This window comes from Mustela erminea, chromosome 6 (assembly GCF_009829155.1).
Source record: "Mustela erminea isolate mMusErm1 chromosome 6, mMusErm1.Pri, whole genome shotgun sequence".
NCBI classification, from domain to species: Eukaryota; Metazoa; Chordata; class Mammalia; order Carnivora; family Mustelidae; genus Mustela; species Mustela erminea.
The window spans coordinates 13,738,674-13,744,673 of record NC_045619.1 but is presented as its reverse complement, the minus strand read 5'-3'; positions in this window follow the sequence as shown (position 1 = coordinate 13,744,673).

Here is a 6,000-nt window from a genome sequence, read left to right as displayed (position 1 = left end):
TCCTCCTCCTAAGAAATGTTGAAAGGTTTATCTGATTCCTATTTCCATGCCTTACCTTTAAGCACACTGACAAATAATGTTAAGGAGAAGTAAGAGGAGGCAGAGTCGATTTCTATTTATATCCATGAACCATCCAAAGGGTGGAAACATAACTTGGAAAAACATTCCTTCAGGCCCTTGTCACATCACACTTTGTTAGCCACCCGGGCAGTCGAATGCTTTCTATTTCTCTGCAAGCCTGATTTGTGTGTGCACTGCACACACACACACACACACACACACACACACACACTTCACATGGACTTCTTCATTTTAACAATATTCTTGACATTCCTGATACAAGAATAACAGAGCTTATTCTGATTAATCTCAATTAATTCTAATTAGTTTATCCACTTGGGTCATTTGGTCTGTGATTACTTGCTGTCAGGGTGCTGAAAGTATTGCCCATCCTGATTTCTCCGAATGGTGGTAATTCAAGGGAGAGGTCTCTCCTGGTGTTATAGAGTTCCACTCTGGTTCAAGAACATAGAGAAGACCCCAGAGCACCATTATTATCCAGCAAGGGAGGTTTGTGATAGCTGTCTGCCTGGTTGAATGCTGCTTTTCTGCAAGCACCGTGACCGCGGAGGGACGGCCCCTCCCATGGCTGGCCTTCCATCTGCAAATCAACCAACACCCCTACTACCTCCTTCCTCTGGCTCTTACACTTTGGGCCACTCCCCTGCTGCAGTCCCCAGAGGGCGGGGTACCAGACAACTCCAGACAGCCCTAACCCCAGAGCCCGCTAAAGTTATTCAAACTAGCCAATCCTAAGCCCGCTTCCCCTGCCTCACCGGTTCCCTCCCTGGAAACCACAGTCAGGGCTCTTACCAATGTTTGTCTCCACCACCTCTGCCTCTGACTGATCCTGGTGTCTCCCCATGAGGCCCTGCACGATGTGGCCCACTGCCTCCTCTTGGGAGCTGTGAGTAACCAACTGCCTCGTCCATAAAAGTCACCTCCTGATCTGTTGGCCTCGTCATATCTAATAAAAATAAAGCCTGCCTTTTCAGCCTTGTCAGAGCCTCTTTCATTCCCTTCGGAGGAGGCCCATGTGAAAGCCCTCTGCCCCATCCCTCCCCCCCCCCCTCTGTGCTAGGGGGAAAGGCATGGATTTCAGAGCCTGGCAGATCTGAGGCCCTAGGCCTGCTGACCCAGGTGCCAGCTGCAAGGCTGTGGGCCTTTTGCTTCACCTCCTGGACCCTCACTCCCCCGCGCACAGAACTGAGGACCACAGCAGCCATCCCAAAAGGCTGCCCGAGCCTTAGATGAGAACGTGCAGACCCGGCATCTAGCCCCTAGGACGCCGGGGCTGCTGAGCGCATGCTGGCTCCCCCCTCCCCGCGGTGATCCGGGAGCCTCCTTCGCTGTTTTCTGCCTGCCAGTTTTACTGTTCAGTCAACCGAGAATCTTGAAGAAAATCCATGGATGATTTATTGTAAGCTTTTCAACCTTTGCTTCCTTTATCCGTTAACCTCCAGCCAACCGGAGCCTTTTATTTTCCCCTTCGTGAGCACCCGGCGGACTCTGACAGGTTCTGAGAGCGGGTTTTGGATGAGCTCCGCGTGGACCCCGCGCTCTCTCCCGCGGCTCTCTGGCCGAGCCTGTCAGCAGGGGGCTCCCGCGAGCACAGAACTGGGCGTCCGGCCTGAGCGCCGGCTCTGAGGTTGCTTCTCCTGCATGCCTAGGGGCACATTGGTTAACCGCTCCAAGCTTTCAAATTCTCATTTGTGAAAAAAAGAATAAAAATGGGCATGTTGCTTCTATCCTTAGGACTGTTTTGTGAAGCAGACGGAACACCTTGGATGAGGAGGGTAACATGAGAAGTGGTCTGACACCAGAGAGAACTATCATGAAAAACATGAGAGGCAGTCGGTGGACCCTCTGTTTTTCCTCTTCCGTGTGCCTTGACCTCCCCTCTCTCCTTCCTGGTATAGGAGGCATATCCTGTCCACCCCCCACCATCCAGGCCTCCCACAGACCATTGCCAGCCCCCTGTCGGCTGGGAATCCAGCCTGAAAGACCTTCCTTTCTCTTATCTCAAGGATTCTACAAGGAACGTCTGTGAAGGGGCAGAGAAAACCACAGGGAAGATAAAGGATGTGTGTGTGTACTTGTGTGTGTGAATGTGTGCACACAGACTTACTTTGTCCCAAGTGCTGTCCCACGTAAACCTCTTGGCCCTGGAAAGTGGGGATCCTTTGTGTCATCACCTTACACATGAGGAACTGGAGACACAGAAATGTGTAATGACTAGCTGGGAAGTGGCCCTTCTTGATTTTAAAATGAGGATTTTTCGAGTCTGAGCTCTTGGCTACTAGGATATCTTGGTCCCCAGGCACAATAGCAGGTTCCCGGGACATCATTTCTTTCTAAAGGACCACCCTGAGGTCACATAAAAAATGATCCCGCCCAGCCAATCGCAGGAAGGAAACACCTCCCTTGGAGTCATGGCTGCTCCTCGTGTTCACTTCTGTTCCCCTACCTGACTCTGGTGGTTTCTGTGTGTTCACCTCCTGCACTAAACAGTGAGTCTCTTCTCGGAGTCCTTTCAGTGCCCACGGGGATAAAGCCAGCACCCACAAAAGTTCTCACTGAATGTTTGCTGCGTTTACTTAAAGAAAAATCCCACCCTCAGAAAAGAATGAACGCAAGAGAATGAGAGAAAAATGATAAGGAAGGAGTCACTGGGGAGTAAAGCTATCTGTCACAGAATGGAGGGATTTCTCCTGGAAGTCAGTGTTTTCAAAATAAAATGTGAGTAGCCCATGCGTGGTGGTGCCACACCTGGCATCGCCCAGAGTAAGAGGAGTACAGTCTCTGTGGTATCTGGCAATTCACACTGAGCAAGGACCCAGCAACCCTGGAAGGACAAAGTACCAGTCACCGGACATAGCGGGACACACTTTCTCTCAAGGAGGGCACAGTCTGACCCGGACAGAGGACAGTGTTGCGATTGTTGGGTTGTGCCAACTAGAGGTTTCTCCACATGATGCTGTAATTGGTGCTCAGAGTTTTTCTTAGGATTTATCTTCTCTCACAGGTTTTGCAATGTTTTAACATCCAGAGAAAATGGCAAGTGGGATTTTAGGGGTTCCGTCTCAGGCTCTCAGCTCTTCTACCTGTGCTCGCTCCTGAGAGGACCTGAGATACAACCGTTGCCTGAAGGCATTGGGACCATTTTCCTGTGTCCCAAATTCAGATTGTGACTCAAAAGTCGCTCTCTGAAGGAGAATGTGTGAAAAGGTGGTTTCTTTTACAAAAAGCACAAAAAAGAAAAAACTGAACAAGGCCAAGATGTAATACAAAGCAAAACAAAAGAAGAAAAGCCCCACCAAACCCAGAGCCAGAGGCAGGCCCAGACAAACACTCAAACCTGTCCTTGATTCTAGAACTCCAGTGAGGTGTTTCTACCTCCAAGGTCCTGTCAGTGTGTTGAAGAGGGAAAGAAATGAGTCTGAAATCAGAAGACTGCATCTGTCCTACCATGAGCGTGGGAATCAGTTTGTTCTGTTTTAGCCTCAAGTTCCTCAACCCTAAAATGATTTATTCCCTCACTAGGGTAAAGAATCAAACTGGGTGACAACCAGAGGCCACAATGGTTGTGACCTTTCCTTCCAGCTCTTCAGACAAATGCCCCCCAAAGAATCTCTGTTTCAGGGATGTTCATGATGACACCCCTCTTAGTTCTCTTTCCCCACGCAAAGAAGCCCACATGCTGAACAGGAAATGCAGGAAGAGTTTTTGAGCAAACAGTACTTTATGTGGATGGGGTGCTTTAAATATAAAACATACCCACTCACGTTAACACCTTCGATCTTCTCAAAATCTTAAGAGACAGGCAGGATTTTTCACAGTTTTCTCTTCCCAGGTTTGCATGAACCTGGGGCAGAGATGCTAGCTGGTTTCACCATCACCTCACTGTTAAGTGGTCTAGGAGAAACAGGAGCTCCTGTGGGTCTGACCTCAAGTACAGAGCTCCTATGACCAGGACATTCTAAAAACTTCTGGAAATTCTCACTCCTCCTTTGCTTTTGGTCAAACCCTTTCTGGGACACAGGGGAATGGCCAGGAGAGTCACACTGTTTTCTGCTTAAGGCCTGTAGTCCCTCATTGCTGGTGTCACCTCTAATTCTTCTGCAGTGAGGAGACACATGCCATCCCGCCTCCCCACAGCTTGCTTCCTCTGGGGGAAGGCCTTTTTGGTCCTACCAGCCCCTCAAGGTTAAGCTCAGGTGAAACCTCTTTAGGAAGTCTGAACTGATGCCCAGCCTGGAGTGGGTGCCCTTTCATGCTCCCACAGAACTCTGTGCCTTTCAGTTAGGATGATAACCAATGGTTTCCTTTTCCCTCAAGGGCAATGGGCTCACTCTGCAGAAATCCTTTTGGCCAAAATTCATATCAGAATCCACTCCCCACCCCGACCATGGCAGGCAGAAGGAGGTCCTGGTGATTTTCATCTCCTGGTGTGCAAGTCCTATAGAATTCTACCCTGCCCCAAGTGCGGGCCAGACCTGGGGATGTGATAGCATATCAATCCCATGATTCCATTACCTTATAATAGACTCTGTCTTAGCAGGCTCGAGGGAAAGCTTCTCTTGCTGACTCTGAAGAAGGAAACTGGCAAGTCATGAAGAGGACCACTTGGCAGGGAATGATGGCTGAGAGTGGTCATGGCCAATAGTCAGCAAGATAGTCAAGATACAGAAGCAGACCAAGTGTCCATCAATGGATGAATAAAGAAGATGTGGTATATATACACGATGGAATATTACACAGCCTTAAGAAAGAACGAGATCTTGCCATTTGCAACAACATGACCGAGAGGGTATTATGCTAAGTGAAATCCATCAGAGAAAGACAAACACCATATGATTTCGCTTATATGTAGAACTTAAAAAACAAAACAAACCAACCAAAAAACAGACTCTTAAATACAGAGAACAAACTGGTGGTTGCCAGAGGGCAGCTGAGTGGGGGGATGGGTGAAACAGATCCAGGGGATTAAAAGCACAGTTAGTGCACAGTGCCCTGGGTAATAAATATACAGAAATGTCGAATCATTATTGTATACCTGAAACTAATATAACACTGTATGTTAGTTATACTTTGACTAAAAAAAATAAAAAATAATAAAAAAAGAAAGTGCAGATCTCAGTCTTACAACCACAAGAAACTGAATTCTTCCAACAAACAGGGAACTTAGAGGAGGACTCTTCTAACAAACAGTGAACTTGGAAGAGGACCCTGAACTCCAGATGAGAACCATACCATGGCGATGTCTCTGTCGCAGCCTGGTGAGACCCAGATCAGAGGACCCAGTCATCCCATATCTGGACTCCTGAACCTCAGGAACAATGAAATAATAAAGGTGTGTTGTTTTACATCAGCTAGGCTGTGGCACTTTTTTATACAGCAATAGAAAAATGATACACTCCACAAAGATACAAAGAGCACAAGGAAGGATATCAGTTATAATTGTGCGCTATTTCTTCCCCCATCGGGAGGCGGTAGTACATAGTGTTTAGGAATGTCAACTCTGGGGCCAGCCTGCCTTGGTTTGGATCCGGGCTCCACTACCTACTGTGTGACTTTGGGCAAACTACTTACCGCCTTTGTGCCTCAATTTGTCCCTTTGTAAGATAGGTCTAGTAATAGTACCTATCTGAGGTTACTACTTAAACTAATTTCCTACTGAATTTTCTAAAAGATGATTAGAACTGGGCCTGATACACAAGTACTACCCAAGAGTTTCCTAAAATCATGAGCAAATCAAAACCAAAACAGGGGGTGCCTGGGTGGCTCAGTGGGTTAAGCCGCTGCCTTCGGCTCAGGTCATGATCTCAGGGTCCTGGGATCGAGTCCCGCATCGGGCTCTCTGCTCAGCAGGGAGCCTGCTTCCCTTCCTCTCTCTCTGCCTGCCTCTCTGCCTACTTGTGATCTCTCTCTGTCAAATAA